Source organism: Mus pahari, chromosome 9, assembly GCF_900095145.1.
Source record: "Mus pahari chromosome 9, PAHARI_EIJ_v1.1, whole genome shotgun sequence".
Taxonomy (NCBI): domain Eukaryota; kingdom Metazoa; phylum Chordata; class Mammalia; order Rodentia; family Muridae; genus Mus; species Mus pahari.
In genome coordinates, this window is record NC_034598.1 from 45518255 (window position 1) to 45541886 (window position 23632).

At 52.0% G+C, this 23632-nt stretch overlaps 1 protein-coding gene across 2 annotated transcripts in view; it reads right to left on the bottom strand.

The window, feature by feature from the left end:
• Positions 1 to 23632, bottom strand: part of Gng7 (G protein subunit gamma 7) — a 62503-nt gene that overhangs the window by 31008 nt on the left and 7863 nt on the right. The window contains exons 1-2 of one of the 2 annotated variants that reach the window (XM_029542380.1): positions 17348 to 17447; positions 13915 to 13969 (exon numbers count right to left, since the gene is read on the bottom strand). The gene's annotated coding sequence lies outside the window, so the exon portion shown is untranslated. Of the gene's footprint in view, positions 1 to 13914; positions 13970 to 17347; positions 17448 to 23632 lie in introns of those variants that run through there. The other variant, XM_021205597.2, reaches the window with a different exon arrangement.

Consider the following 23632-nt stretch of genomic DNA (forward strand, 5'->3'; position numbering starts at 1 on the left):
ACTCAAGAGTGCATGCATGCTTGTGTGAGTGTATACATGCGTGTGTGTTGTTGTATGTGTATGGTTGTGTGTGTGTGCACATGTGCGTGTGTGTGCACACTTGTGGAGGTTAGAAGACGACTCACAGAAGCACAGCTGTCTTTCCGTCAAGCACTGACCTCAGGGGCCTGTCCCTGTTTCCACTTCTCACAAAAGTTATTATTTTTTTCAGGGAGAAATTATGAAGAACCAAAACTATGACCTTGAGTTTGTCTCTTTCCCTCAACTCCTTGCTAAAGATCTTCACCTAAAGAAGCAATGAAGGGAAACCTTATATCCCCCGGCTTCAAACAGAAGGGGCACAGATGGGAGAAGGAGCGAGACCAGTAAAAAGCTAGAAGAAAACCATCAACCACAGTGCCATATGCCTGTCATATGTAAAAATCTTAATAAATCAATAACAAAAATCCTAAGGAAATATATTTACTGAAGTTCTTAGGAAATATGACGAGGCAGTCGGGTATGGCACACACACACTTGTCATCCCAGCACTCAGGAGATAGAGGATGAAGGATTAGCCGCTCAGGTTCATTCATCAGATGCATAGTGATTTTAGTGGCCAGTCTGGGCTACATGACACACTGTTACAAAAAAACTAAAAGAAATAAAACAAAGTCACTTAAATAAAACTAAAAGAAGAAGCCAGTGGCTCACTTCCTTGATGACTGTTTCTGAGGGCAAAGATGCTCTAAGAGGATTTAGGTTAAACCACCTCCACACCTCCCCCAGCCTTAGGTTAGCCCATACACCTACCACCCAGACATGCACCACACACACATGCAGTAAGAGTGGCTGCAGAGTCATGGGGTAGAACCGTATTCCTTGGACTGTGGGGTCTTACCCAGCTGGAGGGACCCCAACAGTTATTTATATACACGTCAAGGCACAAGTATGAGAAAGGGTCGTTGAGGTGTGAGAAGGTTCTAGAGGCTGAGGAGGATGTCATCCTAGCACTTAAAACGCTGAGACAGTGAGGTGCACATCTGCTTCAGACTGGGGTATATAGCAAGGCCCTACCTAGAAATTCAAATCTAGGGACCGGAGCCATGGCTCCATGGAAACCCTGCCCTGCAACCTTAATTTTAAAAGCTGGGTTTTGGGTTGATGAGGTGGCTCAGTGGGTAACGGCCCTTGCAGGGCCAAGGCCCACAACTCTGGCCATTGGGACCCACGTGGTGGGACTCCAACAGGTTGTCCCCCGACCTCCATAACACATTAAAAAATCATTGTGTAATTTAGTTTTTTTTTTTTTTAATTTTTTGTGTATATATGTTTGTGTCTCTGTGTGAGAGCCCAGCCCTCACAGGGGTCAGATCTCATGGAGCTGGAGTCACAGGCAGTTAGTTCTCTGTCCCCAACCCCGGACCTGGGTGCTGGCAATTGAACTCAGGTACTCTGCAAGCAAGGCTAGTGCTCGCTCAAGCGCTGAGAAGGAGCATTACCAGGAAAGTGACAGAGCGCCTGGGCTGCGCGGGTGGACCCCAGGCCCGGTTTCGGGGCACTGTCACTTCTTCCCTTTAAATGTCAGTCACAAGCTGTTAGAGTGAGGGCCCGCAGGCCCAGCACGAAGGGGCCTGGTGCAGCCCCAGGATCTAGGAGCTGCGGCAGGGGCTACTGACATTTGGGGAGAGGTGGTGGGCACTGGCTCTGGGGTGCAGGGGCAGTGGGGAACAGAATAGGATGACGGAGCCTTCCCGCTGCCACCGGTGACAAGCACCTGGCAGGAGGCTTCGGTTATGAAATCTGGAAAAGGTCAAATAGGTTCTCGGGTGCCCGGAGGTGGAGCCTGAGCCGGGAAAAACCCGGAGTCCCCAGTGACTCAGCAGCTATTCCGATCCGCACCCCAGCCGGGTCAGGTGACCCCCCTCCCCCCCTCCGCTCTTCCCCGCGGGATCCGGCATCTGGGGCCACGGCGAGGCTTCCCAGTGCTCACGCACCCGGGACCCGGACAGCCCTGGAGCGACCTGTTACTCTCCCACTGCGTGACGCAGTTGCTTAATCCAGCAGCAGCTGGTTTACGTGTGCCGAGCAGGTGCACCTGTCCCCACGCTACCTCACGGGACAAGGGACACCCGCAGGGCTGGACGCTGCCGCCCCAGGGAGGTTCAGAGACTCAGGGTCCCTGCGGGCTGCAGTGGGTCCCTGCAGGGACTCAGCCAGCCCAGGCTCCTAATCTCAGGTGCCACCCTGGGGGTGGGGTGGAGGGGCAACCAGAACAGTTTCTTTCGTGTGAGTTTTTTGTTTCGGTTTTGGTTTAAGTTTGCAGAGTATAAACTGAACCATTTGTAGGCGCACGAGCCAGTGGTATTAAGTACAATCACAATCTCGTGCAAGCGCCAGTCCTAGAATACGCCTCCCCCCCCTCCCCCAAAAAAACCCTCCATAGCATTCACTCCGCCCCTATCCAGTTCCACAAACCCCTGCAACCACCAATCCACTTTCTGTCTCCAAATTCCCCTGTTCTGGATATTTCCTGTTACAGAGTCTCCCAAGGTCCGGCCACATTGTCCTGTTATCCGAGCATCTCTCCTGTTTATGGCTGCATGATGCGTCTGTGCGCGGGCCTTCCCCACGTTTGCCTGTTGTGAATCTCTGCGTGAGCACACAGGCTGGGTTGAGCCTCCCAGGACCCCGACCCTACCAGGGCCAGGCAGAAAGTCTTGAGGTAGCGCAAGAGGACTCCTGCACCACTAGGGGAAATGTATCTTACTGAAGTCTGCTGACATTTTATTACATTTATTATTGCTGTGTTTTTGTGGTTGTTACTTCATGAACCCATGTAGCCCAGGCTGTCCCTGAGCTCTTGATCCTCCTGCCTGTATTTTCATTGCTAAGACCACACGTATGCATCTGCTCTCCTGGCTCTTACAGAACGTGACTAGGAAGGCAATGAAGGTAGGGTGATCCCCTGAAGAATTTCTGACCTTGCAGTGTTCCCATGAAGCTTTGGGAGCCTGCCAAGGCCTCCTTAGGACACTATCAGCTTTGGAGACAGCACCGGTGAGCATTTCCCTCTGCCCCACCTGGCCAAGGGCCACAGCAGAGTCCAGCTGCCTCTGTAACCTGGGCTGTGTCTGCCCTGTACCTCCCTGTCCGGGGTCAGAACAGAAGAAGAGTGGGGCTCAGGCTTGTCTCCCTTGTGGTGGTGGCACACACCTTTAGTCTCAGCACTCAGAAGGCAGAGTCAGGTGGACCTCTGTGAGTTCAAGGCCAGCCTGGTCTACAGAAGAGAGTTCCAGGATAGACAGGGCTACACAGAGAAACCTTGTCTCAAAAAAGAAAAGAAAAGAAAGGAAAAAGAAAAGACTGTCTCAAAAAGTAAAGAGGGCTGGAGAGAAGGCTGGGTGGGTAAGAGCGCTGTCCTGTGTTCAGTCCCTGCACATGGTGGCTCACAACCATCTAGAAGAGTGTCTGATGCCCTCCTCTGACATGCAGGCATACGTGCAAACAGAGTCTCGTATACATAAATAAATTAATCTTTAAAAAATATAAAGTAAAAAGAGGGCTGGGGACGTGGTCAGTGTGGAGTCCCGCCTAGACTCCCCCCCACCCCGTGAGGGCTGGAGGCGTGGTCAGCAGTATTGGGCTTTCCTAATGCAAGGTCCCTATTTATCTCCAGGGCCCTGTAGGAAGTGCCCCTTTCCCTTTCTTTCATTGTTTTTGGATTTCAAGGCGCTGTGGTTGGAACCCAGAGCCTCCCTCACTGGCAGCAGTCACTATGAAGCCACACTACAGCCCCATCAAACCTTTTCCTGTTTGCACGGGCCAGGCCCCAAGGTAGCTGTGAGGTTTGTCTCCCAGGCTTGGTTTCTGTCTGGCTAGGGCGCCCACAGACACCTGCTTCTAAACAGTAAAACTGAAGTCAGGACAGAAACTCAGCCTGTCCCCAGCCCTGTGGCCGGTGAGGGAGCCTGAGAGTCCACCTAGCCTAGTCCCCTCCTGTCACACAGGAACTTGCAGAAGGTGGGGCTCCCCTGTCCTGAAGTCTCCCCAAGGGCTCCCCCAGACCTCCTGAGCCAACGCATGGCCAGACAGCAGGCTGGGGAGGGACGACAAGGCTGACTTCAGGAGAGAGGAATTCCGCCCAGCCAGCGTCTAGACTGTGGGACTCAGGCTGCAGGGACCCGATGGGAGCAAGGCCAGCGGCGGGGTGTGCTGCCCCCTGGTGGCCACGTCCACACATCACCTTTGGATTCAACACTGATCACAATTATCCTGCAAAGAGCGCCTTTGTGGGACAGCCACACGTGTGTCCAGACATCACCCACAATCCCCCCAAACTGAATTAACCCCTTTGGCTAGAGGATTCCATTCTCCCTAAGAAAATCTGTGGCTCACAGTCACTTCACATATCTCCTAAAGATCAAGCCATGCTTCTCAGGACCTGACCCCTCTGAGATCTCAGAACCAAAGCCCATCTGTGTGTCTGTTTCTTCTTCTCCTTCTCCTTCTCCTTCTCCTTCTCCTTCTCCTTCTCCTTCTCCTTCTCCTTCTCCTTCCTCCTCCTCCTCCTTCTCCCCCTTTTGCTTTTGGTTTCTTTTTTTTTTGTTTTTTGTTTTTTGGTTTTTTTTTTTGGTTTTTCGAGACAGGGTTTCTCTGTGTAGCCCTGGCTATCCTGGAACTCACTCTATAGACCTCAAAAATCCGCCTGCCTCTGCCTCCCAAGTGCTGGGATTAAAGGCATGCGCCACCATACCCGACTTTGCTTTTGGTTTCTTGAGCCGTTAAGTTCCTGGCTGTCCTAGAATCACTCTGTAGACCAGGCTGGACTTGAACTCAGAGAACTGCCTGCCTCTGCCTCCCAAAGGCATGCACCACCACTACTACCCAATTCCGTTTGGGCACTTCTTTTTTTTTTTTTTTTTTAAGGACAGGGTTTCTCTGTATAGCCCTGGCTGTCCTGGAACTCACTCTGTAGACCAGGTTGGCCTCGAACTCAGAAATCCACCTGCCTTTGCCTCCCAAGTGCTGGGATTAAAGGCGTGCGCCACCACGCCCGGCCGTTTGTGCACTTCTGATACAGGGTCTCATGTAGTTGAGGTTAACCTTCCTGCCTCCAACCTCCCAAGTGCTGGGACAACAGTTTGCATGGCTCTGGGGACAGAACCCAGGGCCTCGTGCATGCTAGTAGAGCACTCTATCCACTGAGAAGGAGGAGGGGGAGAGAAATCAGGAGTCGGGCTTGAGGTTACCTAAAGTTACAGGTGCAGCCAGGAAGGTTGCCAAGTTTCAGCAAGGAACCCTGCTATGCACACAGCTAGGTGCTGCAGTAGGGGGCCCTGGGCTCCCAGGTGGCTGTCCACACAGACTAAGAAGTCCAGTCACTGTGAGAACCTCTGGCCATATGGTTTTCTTTTGAGACAGGGTCTCATGTGGCCCAGGCTGGATTTGAACTCCCCATTCAGCAGAGGATGACTCTGAGCTGACCTCCCCTGTGCCCTGATTCTTGTGGCGTTGGAGTGAAGCCTGCCTGAAAGGTGCTCTGCCCTCCGAGTCCCACCCACGTCTCTCTAATTTGCATCATTTTCTCAAAAAAATTTTTTTTGACATCCTGTTGATCTGGTGGCTTGAGTAGTTCCCACAGCTGAGGCTGTCCTGATGGGGCTGAGGTTGGCTCAGGTCTGTGGTCATAGAGCATCCACAGAGGAGGAGGTGGGGAGATCCTGAGCACAGAGATGGGATGGGAGTGAAGTTCTATAGGAACTGTGCCCAGAGATTGAGTTTCATTTCTTTAAAATCGCTTTATTGATCTTTAACTCCACACACCATAACGTGAACTCACAGTGGAGCTGGACCCATTCCTCCCAAGTGCATACTCTGCCCAGGGCCGTGCACTGTGGGTAGAGGTTGCTCTAGCAATCACATGGCCCTGGCTTCCACCCCAAGTGCTTAAAGCAGGCACATCAGCTGGAGCTTGCCATCCCAACAAGGCAGGGGGATCAAGAGTTCAACCTTATCTGTGCCAGAGAGAGAGAATGAGAGAATGAGAGAGAGAGAGAGAGAGAGAGAGAGAGAGAGAGAATTGAGCATGCGGAACGGCGGAACCAAACATACTTAGGGAACACTGGTTTCGGGAAGGGGAGCTGAGAGCCGGGAGCCGGGCCTGGGCACCGGGTCCCTGGCTACACGTGCATCTGTGGCTTCACACGCCAGGTGCAGCTTCTGAAGTGTGAAGTTCACTGCTCCTCACACAGCTGTGAGGGCCGGTGGGGGCGGCAAGCAGCAGCTTGGTCTACCGATGTATTCTCAGGCTCTGCCACCCTCACACAGGGTCCAGTGTCTGGGGGCACAGGTATCGAGATGAGCAAGGAGGTGATCTGCAAGGGCCCTGGGAATAGGGGCTTGCACAGCTGGTTGCGTCTCCATAGCAACGTGCTTCCTGGAAGCCAGAAAGCAGAGCCAAAAGTGTCCATCAACAGACACAGTCCATCCCCACCAGACTCCTTGGTCATGAGAAAAAAAAAAAAAAAAGCCACATGACACTTGTTCATGGAGGGCCCTCAAGGACACGAAGCTCAGCAGCAGGAACCGGACACACAGCAACACACCTGGGATCCACTCCCAAGATGCCCTGGGAGTCCTCAGACCCAGGGACAAGATGCAGGAGAAGACAGAGTCCTGTGAGATGAGGACGAAGCTTCGGTGCCGGGAAAATTGAACGATCCAGAGAGGACAGTGGGAGCTGACACAGCGTTATGGATGAGCTTTGAGCTCCTGGGCTAAGACACGGTGTGCACGAGACATTTTATGCTTTGTGTGTATTACCATGGATTTAAAGAGAGAAACGTGTGGCTGGAGAGATGGCTCAGAGATGGCTCAGAGGTTAAGAGCACCAGCTACGCTTTCAGAGGTCCTGAGTTCATTTCCCAGCAACCACCTATAATGAGATCTGGTGCCCTCTTCTGGCCTACAGACATATATGCAGGCAGACCGATGTATACAATCATAAATAAATCAATCTAAAAAAAGATTTAAAAAGAGAAACATGAAGCCCTGTGGTGCTGACACACACCTTTAATCCCACCATTTGGGAGGCAGAGGCAGGTGGATTTCTGTGAGTTCGAAGCCAGCCTGGTCTAGAGCTATTCCAGGACAGCCAGGGCTACACAAACTCTGTCTTGAAAAAAATAAAATAAAATAAAATAAAATAAGAAACATGGATCCTGGTTTCTGATTAAGCGCCCCACATCCCTCACCTTACCGCATTAGCCAGAAAGCTTAGCCAACACCTGTGAGTTCAAGGTGACTCGATGTTCCCACAGGTCAGGGCTAAGGGAGGGCACGTTCTGTCCCCAGTAATCTGAGGATCTAGGACAAGGTCACCCTTTAACCACACTGAGCCTCCGCTTCTTTCAGCTTTTCAGTTTCTAATATTCCTCTAACATAGAATCTTCTATGGCTCCCAACAATCCCAATCAGGACCAGAATATTAATGCCACTTTCTCTAGGAAAGTCACCCTAAAGCTCTGTGGTCTGACCCAGGTTGACTCTTCATACAAGGGGACTCCAGAAGGACTTCTAGGGACGGTGTAGCTAACACACTGGTCGAGCACCTAGCTCAGCAGCCTGCAGGGTCCAAGACATTCTACCCTTGAGACTAAGTGGGTCCCACAAACCAGGCACAACCAGGAGTCACCGTGCCACCTGGTCTGAGCAAAGCCAGATTCTCTGACTTCACGGCCACCTCTACCTTGTCCTCTATCCCTCCTGCTGCCGCTGGGCTCCTGGGCTCCCAGGTCATGGGGACTGTGTGCTCAGCACAGTTCTGATTCAGCACAATGTGTCAGAGCGACGGGGACAGCATGTGGCATACCAGGAGGCTCACAGCTGACTCAGCCAGGGAAGCCTCATGAAATCTTTACCCCTCCTTGGGGTGTGGCAGGCATGCTGCCCAGGGGCTCCATCCACTGTCCTTAGCACAGCAGGCTTGCTCCTGTCCAAGCCTCTCTCCTTCACTTCAGCTGGCAACTTCAAGTTGCTCCTTGAGTCAGGGTCTCAGCGAGCCTGGGGCTCATCTGTTAAGCTGGGCCGTCTGGCCAGGATCCCAGGCACCCTCCTGCCTCCACCTCTCCAGCACTGGCTGGGACCACCACAGGCTCTAGCTGCAGCCAGCCTTTTACATTCATGCTGGAGATTTGAACTCACGTCTTCATACCAGCCTAGCCAGCAAAGACTCCACACACTGAGCCACCTCCTCACCCCCAGCTCATAATGAGAATTCCTCTTTCATGGATAACTTGGGATAAAAATCAGGCACTTGGGGGACAGAGGCCCAGCACATATATAGCCCCCGACAAACACAAGCACATGCACGCATGCAGGCACACATACACATGCACACACACACACACACACACATGCATACACACATGTACACACACACACTTGCACACACACTGGGATGGAGCAGACACCTATGCAGGTTGCAGGCTGGGCTGTCTGTGCTCAGGTGTCTGGAGTGTAAGTGTCCCTGAGCCACGGGCAATGAGGGGAGGGTAAGAGGTTGGTGGCACATCAGGACGGATGCAACCAGGTGTGTTATCCAGGTGAGAACCCAGCAGCTACTGTGAACTAAACCCAAGAGGCAGTAGTGTGAGAAACCCAAGCCGGGGTTCTTGGCTGGGGAGATAGATGCGTGAGGGGGTAAGAGCCCTGCCTGCTTTTGCAGATGTTCCCACATGGCTACTCCCAACTACCTAGGACTCCAGCTCCAGGGGACCCGACGCCCCTTCTGGCCTCTGTCCTTGCTGCATGCCCCCTCCCACACACCAATAAGGATAATCTTAAATCAAGGCAAGGGGCCAGCTCTGCAGACACTGGCGTGGACCTGGGGTGTCGTGGGATGCCTTCCACCCACTGCAGGTGAGCTGTATCTAGCCTCTGCTGACTCCCCTGTATCTCTACCACCCCTGACACATCATCATACATGACTGTCACCCCCATGTGCACTGAGTCGACAGAGGCTGGGGCCCAGCAAATCCAAGAATGACCTATCCCTGCATCAGCACCACTCTGGGGGAAGCTGATGCTTCAGGTGGCTGCTTAGCAACAGCATCTGCTGCAGAGGAAACTTCTGCTCTTTCTGTGCAGAATTCTCTGGATCTCATCTTCAAATGGTAAATCGGGTGCGTGGGGTTTCAAGGAGTGAGCTGCTTGCTGGGGCTCAGAAGGGGACCAGAGGGCATTGTAGAAATAAAGACAAGCTGGGCATGGTGGCGCACGCCTTTAATCCCAGCACTCGGGAGGCAGAGGCAGGCGGATTTCTGAGTTCGAGGCTAGCCTGGTCTACAAAGTGAGTTCCAGGACAGCCAGGGCTACACAGAGAAACCCTGTCTAGAAAAAACAAACAAACAAACAAACAAACAAACAAAAACGAAAATAAAGACTGTTATCTTGAGGGGGGTGCAGCTCAGTCAATGGGGTGCTTGTAGCTTGGTTGGTGGGGTACTTGTAGCTCAGTTGCCTGGCATTCATGAAGCCCTGGGCTCTCAGGAGGTGCAGACCGGAGGATCAGGAGCCCGATGTCATCATTAGCCACATAAAGAGTTTCTGAAGCTTGCCTAGGCTACAGGAAACAGATTCTCAAACAACAAAGACGCCTCTTGCTCCATGGCCGGGGCACTGTGGGTGTTTGGGGCTGGGTCATTCTTGGTCAGGGTCTGTGTCCGTGCAATAGTCTCCACCAACTCTGATGGGCAAAAGGGATAGCTTGTCCGCAGCACAGATGCCCTGGCTCAGGGCTTCCCAGGGACCCTGGAGACTCTGTGCCACCCAACCACCTGCTCCCACTGAGATCCTGCTTACATAGAAACCCACACACTAAGCCATGAGGGAAAAGAGAGTCAGTTCCCTGCCCCGGTGACATATTCTACTCCAGCAGATGTTTAAGCATCGGTGTCCCCAGGTGCTGGAGATGCTGCTCAAAGTTGTCCTCTGTGGGATGTCCTTGACCCTACAGCCTCTGCAGTCTCCACCCCCATGCCAGAAGCACTCCCAGAGTGACAGCTGCACATGTCCCTAGATGTCACCTAGGATCCCCTGAAGCATAGGGTAGGTTCACACTAACACATCTTGCTGGCTCAGAGGAAATGTCACACTCGAAGTCCTCAAGGCTCTGAGAAGTTTCTGGACTTCTGAGCTGCAGACTGTGCAAGGAGAAGAATCTAGGCACCATGGGTCACATCAGGAGACACTCCTGGTGAGACACAATGTGAACACACTGTGACAAAGCGCTGGGCATGTTTGGTGTTCTGGCAGCTGCTGTGACCTTGTGAGCCAAGCACCACAGACCTGCATCTCGGTAGCGTGTTCCCAGGACAGCCTGTCCACAGAGACCTGATAACAGCACAATTGTAACACACCTGGGACAGACCCGGAGGGTGAGCAGCCAAGGGTGTGTGTGTGTGTGTGTGTGTAAGCCAGCTCTAGCTGGAAGCCAGAGATCGAGACACCTGCACCAGGGCGGCTCCTGACCAAAGGCACCAGTCATGTTCCCAGCAGAAATGTCCCCAGATTGCAAGAAAAATGAGAACTTGAAGAAAAACCTTGTGCTGGGGCTGCTCCAGGGCTCTGAGCTCACGTGGATTCCCCGATCATCAAGGGTTTATGGAGAAGGGTTCCCGTGCGGTTCTTTGGCCCTCTGCCATGCTGTTTTCTCCTGTCGTCCCTGTGTCTGCAGGGTGCTGAGCTGTGTACACCAACATTGTGACAGGAGCTTCCCACCCACCCCCTGCCACATGTTCTCGAGCTTCGTTTTGTCCATGGGGTCGGGGGGCACATGGAGTGGTGATTGTCACTCCAGGATCGTGGATGGCAGAGTCAGCCTCCACCTTTCCTTTTCCAAGCTTTGTTTGAGATACACAACCCGTTGACGCCTCCCTTGCGTGCTGCGGTGCAGAAACGCACGGATCTCTCGTGCCCCCTAGTGCCCACATGTGGTAATAGCAGACATCCCGTTTGCTATCCGGCCAAACTTGCACGAAATGACGAGGGAGATGGCTCAGCAAGCCGGGAAACCTGAGTTCGACTTCCCATCGGGAAAGGAGAAGCCAGGCTCCTGTAAATTGTCCCGTAAATTTCCATTCTTGCTCCAGGACATGCGCACGTGCCAACACAAGTACATGTAGTTATTTTTCAAAGTGCCGACACTGGAGTGAACTGACAGCTCCATGGTTAGAGCACCAGCTACTCTCACAGTGTATCTTGGTTAGTTCCCAGTAACCACGTGTCAGCTCACAAACACCCATAAATCCAGTTCCAGGGGACCAGACACCCTCACTCAAACACAAGTGTAGTCAAAACAGCAATGCACATAAAATTAAAATAAAAAAAAATTAAAGATCCTGGGTGTGGTTGTGCACACCTTAATCCCAGCACTCAGGAGGCAGAGGCAGGAAGAGCTCTGAATTGAAAGGCCAGCCTGAGCTACAGAGCAAGTTCCAGGACAGCCGGGACTACACAGAAACCCTGTCTCAAAAAATCAAAAAGGCCGGGCAGTGGTGGCATACACCTTTAATCCTAGCACCCAGGAGGGAGAAGCAGGCGGATTTCTGAGTTCGAGGCCAGCCTGGTCTACAGAGTGAGTTCCAGGACAGCCAGGGCTACACAGAGAAACCCTGTCTCAAAAAAACAAAAAACAACAACAACAAAAAAAAGACAGAAAGAATAAAAAAAATTCAGGAGTTACCTTGCAGCCCACTCTGTGGGGCGCTCCTGAAAGACTGCTTCTTCTGCCACAGAAAAGTCCTCATAGCAGGAGATCCTTGGTAAGTCCCCAAGGTCAGGGCCTCAGCCCTGGAGGCTTCTCTGTGGGGCACACTGAACCCTAAGTGCCACCCACAGCCTCATGTCTGCCCCACATGAGGGGCTCCCCAGCCATGCCTGCCATGATGTGCCCTGATGGGGTACCCTGACAACATAAAAGCCAAATTTAATGTTTTGGTTTTTTTTGAGATAAGAGTTCACTGGGTAGGCCAGGCTAGCCTCAAACTCACAGAAATCCTCCTTCCTCTGCCTCCCGAGGGCTGGGACTAAAGGCGTGTGTCACCATGCTCAGCTGACCTTCTAAATTTTTTAAAAAGATTTTATTTATTATTATACATAGATACACTGTAGCTGTCTTCAGCCACGCCAGAAGAGGGCATCAGGTCTCATTATGGGTGGTTGTGAGCCACCATGTGGTTGCCGGGATTTGAACTCAGGACCTTTGGAAGAGCAGTCAGTGCTCTTACCCGCTGAGCCATCTCTCCAGCCCTAACCTTTTAAATTTTACTTTATTTTATTTATTTTTTATTTTTTAAAGATTTATTTATTTATTATATGTAAGTACACTGTAGCTGTCTTCAGACACTCCAGAAGAGGGCGTCAGATCTTGTTACGGATGGTTGTGAGCCACCATGTGGTTGCTGGGATTTGAACTCCAGACCTTCGGAAGAGTGATCGGGTGCTCTTACCCACTGAGCCATCTCACCAGCCCCTTATTTTATTTTTTTTAGAGAGGAAGGTGGCCCAGGCTGGTCTCAATTCTAGTTCCCTTTGAAGCTGCGGATGACCTTGAACCCCTGATCCTCCTGCTTCCACTTCCAAGTGCTGGGAGATAGGAGCACGTGACTGTGCCCAATTCCCAAGCCCTTGCGTGGTTATGTTCTGGCAGTGTGAGCCGCACACTCAAGTAGTGCAGACATGGCTTCTAATATACTCTTAATATTGGACAGACATACAGAGGTAAGAACACTTATACTTTTTTATGTCTTCAATGGAATGTGTGTCCCTGCATATGTGTGCAGTACCTGAAGCACCCAGAAGGGGTTGTCCTGTCTCCTCCCGAGCTGGAGTCATAGAGAATTGGAAGCCCCTGTGTGGGTGCTGGAACTTGAACCTGGGCCTTCTACGGGAACAGCTGGTGCTGTAGCCACTGAGCCATTTCTTGAGCCCCATGGTGGGCATTTGTTTAATTCTAACACTCAAGGGTCTCCAAGAGAGAATTTGTGGCCACAGATCAAGGAAGGCTGTGCCTGGTAGTGGCACACACCCTGGCATGGCATTCAAGAGGCAGAGGCGAGAGGAGTTCTGCAAGCTCCAGGCCAGCCTGGACTACATAATGAGACACTGTCTCAAAACAAAACAATAACAGCCCAGGCCCCGCCTCAGTCTGTTGCCAAGTGATCTTCCAGCCACACTGCCCTCCTCCCTTCTGAACAAATTTTTACTTTATAATGGCTCCAGCCTGAGGTGGTTTGTAACAGTCACAGGAATCAGATTAAGACGATGCAGCTCATACTGGAGCCTGAGCCTCAGCAACTATTTTTCCCTCCTAGAGCAGCTGCAGCCTTGGGCGCTTTGACACAGGCACAGACTAACCTAGCAAGACTTCAGCCGGACTGGTAGTCAGAACGAAACTTTCTTTCTCTACAAGTATCAATCTTGCAGGTTTCCTCACAGACCCAGAAAACAAAGCCAAATCTCAAAGGCACATCACCACCGAACCCTTCCAGCTCTTAGGTCTAAGAAGGAGGTTCAACCCATGGGTTCAGGAAATGGGGTGCAGGAAACATGGGATGTGGGGAACGGGGTGCGCAAAACAGGTTGTGGGAAATGAGATGCGGGACCAAAGCATCTTGGGGTGGAACCACGACAGCTGAGAGGTTGACTCCATGGCTATGACGTTTGCACCCTGACCCTGTCTGAAGTCGAGGTCACCCCACACAGCACCATAGCCTCCCTCAGAACATCCATGCCGAGTTGCCAGGCATCCAGACCCCATCCTGCATGACCTCTGCACGATCCTGGTCAGCCCAACGCCCCCACAGCTACCTTGATGCCCCTTTCCCACCCAGTCTTAAATGCCGCGCGCAAAGCACCGAGCACAGCACCTACCTGCACCGAGTCCCACCGTCCCAGCACTGAGGTTCCAATAGGAAGCCTTCACACCCTGGAAGAGAAACACTGTCCATTAATTTGGCACCACAGGTCAGGGTGCCAAGCGGGTGTCTGGGTCTGTGTGGATGGGAGGTCACGACCCACTCAGGCAGCGACAGGAACCCTCAGCCAGCTGCTCCTGAGGTCCCGACAAACTGTGGGCTTCGGTTCCCGCGTGGGCGGCTTGCTGGGAACAGCAATTTGCTAAAAGGACGAGGCGGAATTCATAATTAAGCTCCCGCGCATTTGAAAGGGAAATCGCGGGTGGGAGTGGGTGAGTATGAGACATTTGTCTGCAGAACTGGAGAGAGGATCAGGGGAATAGAGGCAGAGGACTGTCCATCTTGGGGCTGCCGAGTCAGAAGGCTGGCACTTGGCTCAGGTTCACAGTATGCCTCTCCTGCCACTCTTGTGGGACACGGGTGAAGATTCCCAGCCACAGGCAGGCTCAGCACTCACAGACTCTTTGAGGATTTGAACCAGGTCATTTCTACAAAGCACTTTGTATACATTGTATACAGTAGGAGCAAAATAAATGCTGCATATGCCCAACCTGATTCATAGGGAAAGACGCTTATGGGTTTATTTCTCCAAATCCCTGTATCCCCGACACTGTTTTCCTGTTTGTTTGTTTTTTGTACATTTATTTGTCTATCTATCGGTCCATCGAAGAGGGTGTGGTGATTCTGACACTCAAACTCATGACCTCAGGCTTGACAGCAAGACCCTTTCATCTGCTGAGCCCTTTAGCCAGCCCTTATTTTATTTTTATTTTATTGAGACAAGATTTTACTATGTAGCTCTGACTAACAATCCTCCTGCCTTAGCTTCTTCTTCGGTGCTGAGATTACAAGCTGGGCTATGCACCTGCATTTTTTATTTTTTATTTTTTATTTTTTTTTGTCCTCGCTATGGTGCCTGTGTGGTGCTGGGGTTACTCCGGGCCTGGTGCATTCTGGGAGAGCGCTCCACCTTTCCCGAGTGTCGCAGGCGGCTGTGATCCCGGTCACCGCCTGCAGGTGGCAGCATCGCTGCAGGCGGAACCTTCCGCCTCCGAGGCTAGCCCAGGCAGCGACTGGACTGGATGGGTGATGAAAAGCCAAAGCTGGAGTAACATGCCCCCTGAGTGGTTAGAAGTCCAGATTACGTGAGATAAAGTGGCTTTGGATGGCGGCCTCTATAAAATAACACTACGGAAGGGACCTGGGTGCCTGCCATCCAGCTGTTCCGCAGGCACACGTGCTCAGACACAGACTGGACAGCGTCATCTAGAAGGAACTGGGGTGCATGCTGTGTGGACAGGGAATTTATTTCAGAAGCTGGGGTCCCCGGAGCGACACCGCTTGTGCACACTGGGTGTGCGCTGGTGCCTATGCTGAGCAGAGACTATTTCCTAAATAATTAACTCGGGATCCCCGCTAGGCGCCCTGGCCTCGGCCTGGCTCCCCGTGGGGCATGGAGCAGCGTTCACTCTGCCAAGAACTCCCGCATGTCCCAAGACACGCTGCGCGTCGCGGCGTCGCAAAGCTGCCCTGGTGCCCTGGATCCCTTGGCTCTGGCCTCTTCTAGAACCTTCGGGGGGCGTCTCCCTTGGCCACGCTCATTCTCATCAGTCTCAGAGGACTCCAGGTCCCCTTGGCCTCCCTGAGGATGACACCGGACTGACAACCTTCCTTGTTCCCGAGGCTCTGACTCGTTACCCCTTCCCCTCTTGTCTGCAGTGGGCAGGAGAGTATCGCTTTGACGAATGAGGGCTGCTGGAGGGGGCATGAGAAGACACCCCGCAGCGACACTGACACACTCCTCTCAGCCCTCCATCCTCCAGACCGGATCTACAGTGCATCTCCAGGGTGGACACCCTGGCCACAGCATCCAGGACATCCACACACTCCTCGCCTAGGGTAACAGCCACGCGTGTCCCCGACATCACCCAGGTCCCGTTGTGGACACTGAGCGGGCACAGTCATGAGGAGGTGACCATGAGAAAACTTACAAACAGATGCTCACGCACAGCCATGTGCATATACTGGCCAAGTGCATGCAGCGCCCTCAAAGTACAGAAGGGGGCCTCAGAGCCCCGGTGAAAGAGGTCACACAGAGCAGGGATCCTTGTGGGACCCAGGCCCCAAACTCCAGTCCAGAAGCAAGAACATGTGTGTTTGTTTGTTTTTTTGTTTTTTGAGACAGGGTTTCTCTGTGTAGCCCAGGCTGTCCTGGAAATCACTTTGTAGACCAGGCTGGCCTTGAATTAAAAAATCCACCTGCCTCTGCCTCCCAAGTGCTGGGATTAAAGGCAGGCGTGTGCCACCACCACGCAGTGAACATGTGCTTTTAAACACTGTGCATTGCCACCAGTCCCAGTCAGACCCATTAAAAAAAAGAAAGAAAGAAAGAAAGAAAGAAAGAAAGAAAGAAAGAAAGAAAGAAGAAAGAAATTGAGTACATTGTTAGCTGATTTAAGTCCCAACAGCCATGGCCCCAAATTTTATCTTCCCGTCAACCAACAGTAATACCTAAATGGAAAAGGTGCTTGAAAGACTCGAACTGAGCCGGGTGGTGGTGGCAGCGGTGCCGCACACTTTTAATCCCAGGACTCAGGAGGGAGAAGCAGGAGGACCTCTGGTCTACAGAGCGAGTTCCAGGACTGTCAGGGCTACACAGAGAAATCCTGTCTCAAAACAACGAACAAAAAGCTCTGCCCAGTGCACCCTGGGAATAGGCTGTCTTAGAGAAACGCACATAACTGTTCATTTGTAGGAAGGCCCATCGATCACGCATCTGTTGGTTTATTGGAACCGGGGTCCCACTATGCAGTCCAAGCTAGTCTGTTATCTTCCTGCCTCAGTGCCACCTTGACGGTGACAGTGAATCAACAAGGAAACAAGCCCATCTGAGAGGAAGTCTACACATTGTTGACTGACGTGGGACCCACCCTGACTGTGGTGAGGCCGTCACACAGCCTGGGTCCTGGTCTGAGGAAGCAGGAGCGCATAAGCTGAGTTATGGATGACCTCTCTCTGCTTCGTGACTGAGAACCCCGCCCACTTCCCGCCGCCACGCCCACTTCCTCGCAGTCACACCCTCCCCGCCAGGATGGACATCAGAACTGTGGCCAGAGGAAACCCCCTCCGTCCCTTAAGTTGCTTGTGTCACAGAGACAACAGGAACTGAAACTAGGACTCTCGGCTTTCCAAATGATTAACCCAGGGGCGCTGTGCACACGGTCCTGGGTCATCTTCAGTGGGTGCTCTGAACCCTGAAGATGCTCAACAGAAGCCCCCAACCCCATATGCCACGTGTCCCCAGACATGGCTCAGTGTCCCCTGGAAGACACAGTCACCCTCAGGTGAGACTGTTCTTCCCTGCACATCTCTCAAGGTGACAGGCATACCTCTCCAGCAGGTCGCAGCTCCTCCGCAGGGAGCGAGTGGGTGGGATGGGCTGTCTGAGCCCCCTTCCCTTCCCACACTGACATGGGCACGTGGCTCAGGCACCGGTCTCCTGCAGGCTAGATATAGCAAAGCGGGGCCCTTCTTTTGTGCCACATGAAGCTGTCAACATCGTCACCATAGCAACCATCTAAATATGTCACCCAGGAACACTGATTGCCAAGGCAGGGAGCAGAGGGTGACTGTTCCACTCTGGATGGGGTGCGGGGTGCAGGCAAGGGAGCATTGAAGCACCAGGGACCAGGGTGCTGGGTGACAGGTTGGAGGGGGGGGCAGAGCTGGCTGTGTCACAGCCCTGAGTGGTCAGGACAGGACAGTTGAACTCAAGGACCATTCAAAGTATTTTATGTTTCTTGCAGGCACTGTGGTCGGGTTGAATCCTCCTGCTTCAGCTCCCAGAGCACTGGGATGACATGTCCACGGTGGCCAGCTATCCATTCGTTCCTGAACATTCCTGTCCCCACCTTGTGCCTGTGGCCGCCTGGGGTACCAGGCACACAGGATGGCAGCGGCCCGGACCCTGCGAGTGCTAGGCAAGTCCCTGGCTTGCACTCACTCCCTGACAGGAGCTCCTCTGGTGTGACATGGCACAGAATGCAGAGGGAAGAGTCACCCACAGTGACTGGTGTGTGGAGACAGACACCTTGCTGGTAGCTCAGGCACCAAGCCTGAGAGATGACCCAGATCAATCTCTGGGACCCACATGGTGGAGGGAGAATTGACCCCACAAGTCGTCCTCTGACCCAGGCACTCACCAAGGCCTGAGCAGATGTACTGCAGAAACGGGGGATGACTGAATACAGAGAAGCTGTGTCCAAAGGAAGAGGCACGCGGGGACTCACAGTCACCTTGCAAAGATGCCTGATGGTGAACACTCACACACACACACACACACACACACACACACACACACACCCCACATACACCACATACACATGACACACACACATAACACACATCACACACACACCACATCGCACACACACACATCACACACAAGCCACACATACACACATATCACACATACACATGACACACACATAACACACATCACACACATACCACATTATACAACACATATCACATACACACCACACATACACACAAATCACACACACACACACCACACATACACACACATCACACACCACACATACACATGACACACATCACACACACCACATTGCACACACACACATCACACACACCACACATACACACACACATCACATACCACACACACACCACACATAAACACACATCACACACACACATATACCACAGATTACACCACACATACACACACACCTACACCACACACCACACACACCACACATCACACACAAAAACATACATCACAGATCACACCACACATAAGCATACACATACACCACACATCACAAATACACACACCACACACACATACACATACACATCACACACACACACACACACACACACACACTGGCTTATCATCAAGGTGGCTGTAGCTCTGGGCTCCCACCAATCCTGTGTTCCCTTTGGTGTCCTACTGTAGTTCTGGGGTTCAAGGTCAGTACTGGAGAATATTGGGGAGCTCCCAGAGAGCAGATATTTCTGAAACCTCCACTCAAGCCTCCTTAGCACACGCCTGCCTCAGGCTATGACCTTGGATCAGGGGGACATCAAGGGACCGGCCATCCTAACACCTGAGTCATGGAACCACCTCTGCCCTGGGCTCCTCAATTAGCGTATTCTCCATCTATCCCAAAATGTTGGATTCATTTAAAAAGAAATAGAGAAAGAAGCCATGCTTCCAGAGGAGGCTTTGAAACAGGAGCCTTTGGTTCCCATGACAGCCTCCTAACGACACTATTACATAAAATCCAGAGATGATACTAAAAACAGAATATGCAAATTAGAGAGGGGTGGGCCCATGGAGGAGACAGGTAGGGGAGATGGTCCCCCATGCAAGAGGGCTGTGCTGGAGGAAGCTTCCAGAACACTGAGGGTGGCTGGGGACGGCACGGTGCCCTCACGCACGAGCCTGACTCCAGGGCCTTGTACAGCGTACAGTGTGCAGCTGGGGCTGAACTGAAAGTCAGCAGCCGCTTTACGGGTGGAAAGGGCTAGAAAACCAGAGACAATCAGAATTATTGAAAGAAAGAAGCTTCTGGAATGGTGGCCATGCAAGCCTATAATCTTAGCATGGAGGAGTAGGGAGGCTGAGGCAGGAGGATTGCTGGGAGTATGAGGTCAGCTTGGCCAACATAGCAAGACTTTGTTTAAAAATAAAAACAAAGCTAGTTACAATAAATAAGCCGAATGAGGCAGACTGGGAACCCCAGCTTCTTAAATAAGAGAGTGACAAGCCCAAGGCTAGCCTCAGCACACAGAGAGTTCAGATCCAGCCTTTGTGTCAGAAATGAAAAGTGGAAGGGGCCAGCGAGAGGGTTCAGTACGTAAAGGAGCTTGCTGCCAAGTCTGATGACTCAAGTTCAGTTCAGTCTCCTCCGAGAAAGGATCTCACTCTGTAGCCCTGGCTGTCCTAGAACTCACTATGTAGACCAGGTTGAACTCCACAACACAGAGATCCTCCTGCCTCTGCCTCTGTCTCCTGAGATGGTAGAGTGCTTGCCTGGCACGCATGCGGCCCTGGGTTCAAACCTTAGCATTGGAAGCAAACAGAAACACATCGGAGCCACTGTATTCAATAGCGCGGATCTGACTAGAACTCAGAGCCCACAGGTCACATGTGGCCTTCGGTTTGCTCCTGTCACAGCCCCCAAGGCACAGTGACACTTGGTCCTTCACTTCAGGAGAGATGAGAAACAGGAACTTTAGCACCAAAGCCACGAGGATCTCCTCTGAGACACTGAAGAATACACAGTCTGGCCTGCTAGTGAGTTCGGAGCCCCTGACAGATGGACGGACAGACGGACAGATGGATGGACGGAGTTGAAGCTGGAGCATGCACAGTAAGAGCACGATGCTCAGCTCATGAAACCCAAAGCCGGGTCCGTTTGCAGCATATACACCCAGTGTGATGGCACTCGCCTGCCTGTCACCCCTGCACTCAGAATGACGCAGGAATTTAGGGACAGTCTGTGCTATATGGTGAGTTTGAGGCCATCCTGGGCTATGTGACACCCTGTCTCAAAAATTCAAAATGGGCCAGGCAGTGGTGGCACACGCCTTTCATCCCAGCACTTAGGAGGCAGAGGTAGGTGGATTTCTGAGTTTGAGGCCAGCCTGGTCTACAGAGCGAGTTCCAGGACAGTCAGAGCTATACAGAGAAACCCTGTCTTGAAAAAAAATCCAAAATGGACTCTGCTTAGTCTCAGACAAGTAGGTCCACCATGAGCTCCCGTCCTCCACTGTACGGTGACAGGTGACAGGCTGAGTCACCCCTCACACTCTGGTCTGTCCAGGGGGGCTGATGACCTGTGCCTGCACTGGGAACTCACAGGACAGCCTCCACAAGGTCACCCACTGACCCTGCTGAGCTATTGGCTCTGCATGGCTAGTCTTCCACAAAAGGCGCTCTCATGGCAGAGTCACTGTTCCCTGGGGTCCCTCCTCCTCTTGGACTCTGCAGCAGGGTGTGAGCAAAGTTCCTGGCCCCCTCTTAGCCCAGGCCAATGACACTGCCCCATCCTCCATTTGTGGCAATCCGAGTTTGTCTGTGTCTGAGGTTTTCAACACTCGGAATTACATCACCGAGCCTTCCAGGACTTGATGTGCCATGCGATCCTGACGGCCACCTTGATTTCTGGAGGGACGAAGGCTGTCATGCCTCCTGTCACCCCAGAGGCTGTGGACTCTAATCTTGAGCAGCAGGGAACTGGTATGCGCGTGTATATGTCCTTCACATTCAGCCTGCTGAGTTGACTGTGGGCCCCGCTGAGGTCTAGAAACTGATGTTGGAGAGCTATTTGTCCTGCAGGGACAGAGTGGCCTGGCCCCAGGGCCATGAACTTGAGATCAGCCCCAGGCAGAGCTGGAGAGATGACTCGGTGGTCCAGAGCACTGATTGCTCCTGAAGAGGATCCAGTTTGGCTCTCAGCACCAACACATCGCTAACTGACTGTAACTCAGTTCCAGGGGACCCAATGCCTCCTGGCTGCTACAGGTACTGTATACAGCCCAGACAGACATGCAGGCAAACACTCACGCACAGGAAAAAAAAAAAAAATGTAGCCGGGCGTGGTGGCGCACGCCTTTAATCCCAGCACTAGGGAGGCAGAGGCAGGCGGATTTCTGAGTTCAAGGCCAGCCTGGTCTACAGAGTGAGTTCCAGGACAGCCAGCGCTACACAGAGAAACCCTGTCTCTCAATCCCCCCCCCAAAAAAGTATGCTGCATCTCTATGTACATATACATAAGTATGTAAATATATTTAATATCAAAGAAGGGTTGGGGCTGGGGCTCCGTGGGTAGAACATCCCTTAGCATATGTGTTGCCTGAGATTCCCCACGTGAGGTCCAAAGCACCTCTTTCTTTTCACATGAGACATTTGAGGTTCAGGGATGTTATGGGCTCATCACAATGAAAGTCACCGCCAAAAGACGCCATCCAGGTGGCTGTCCTTTTTTGTCCTATCTCAAGACACCCCGCCCCTGCCCCTCACCCTGCTCCAGAGCACAGGTAAATGGCCGTAAGAGACACAGAATGCACATGCATCAGCCAGCACTGGGGAAGCTTAAGCAGGCATATCACAAGTTCAAGGCCAGCCTATGAGAGACACTATCTCAACTTCCTGTATGCTCACCCCCTAAAGCAAGTAGAGTTCAATAAATTAACTGGTGAACTTCCCTCTAAATAATCACCTTGAGCAACCCTTCCTAAGTGAAAACACCATCGTGAGACATTTCTGGAAGCATTGGAGGACTCCGGTCACACACAATAGCCCAATTGTGCGGCCTGGCTACATGGAAAATTGGCCCAGCATCAGCGGGGCACCCAAAGAAGAAGGGCTGGGGGCTGGAGAGATGGCTCAGTGGGTTAGAGCACTGACTGCTCTTCCAGAGGTCCCGAGTTCAATTCCCAGCAACCACATGGTGGCTTATAACCCCCCGTAATGAGATCCGACACCCTCTTCTGGTGTGTCTGAAGACAGCTACAGTGTACTCATATAAATAAACTAAATAAATCTGAAGAAGAAGAAGAAGAAGAAGAAGAAGAAGAAGAAGAAGAAGAAGAAGAAGAAGAAGAAGAAGAAGAAGAAGAAGAAGAAGAAGAAGAAGAGATGATAGTGATTCTAAATCCAGGTCTTTCAAAACCTTTTCAGATCTGTGTTTTATGAGGGTAGATTTGGCTCTCAGGCTTGTATGAGTCAGTTAACACCCTGTAACACACAGCACCAATACTGTGGATGGAGAGGTCTTGCTGTCTGTTATATTATAGCTCTTCAGGGTGGGGCTCTCCAGTGATTACCCCTGGATGCCATGACGACATCACCCCAGCCCAACACCTATCCAGTAACCCCAAAGAGCCCAAACAGACCTGCTAACTGTATCCTAACCCAAGAGAGCATGCTACAATAGGCAACAAATGTTTAAATGTGGGCGCTGGTGCTCTGTTACACAGTGCTGGCTGACTGATACAGCCTCTCATTCAGATCCACCCTTGTGAGACTGCAATCCTTAGTGGCAGTCCAGAATACACAAAGCGCTGCCCACATGTCCTCACTTAGGATCCTCACTCTTCAGAGAGTTTCTCTACTTAGCCAGGCTTGAAAATTGAGCATTTTTTGAGAACTCTGTTGGTTAGAAAATGACACCATGCTGTTATATATACTGTGATACTCTTCTTAAAACAGAAGTATGCTAACACCTCCCCGTCTGGTTGAGATGAGAATAGGCTTTTTAAAAATCTGGAGTTTTACACACTTGGGGACAGTCACACTATCACACGTAGAAAGTGCTATAGAGACTACGTCAGACTGCGTGCAGCTGCAAACCATCTACAGAGTCTTCAATGAACCATTCTCAGACACAGTCACACGCACAGAGGAAACACATCATCCCCTCCCCCAAAACACAACCAACGTGGCCATACCCTTCTGGAACACAACACGCCCAATTTAGCTGTGCCGTCATCCATTCAAGCAGCAAGCGCCCGGGCTGTGGGAACCTGGCTGTGTGCAATCACCAAGCTTAAGAAAACACTAGCAAAATGCAGGACGTGGTGGCGCATGCCTTTAATCCCAGCACTTGGGAGGCAGAGGCAGGCGGATTTCTGAGTTC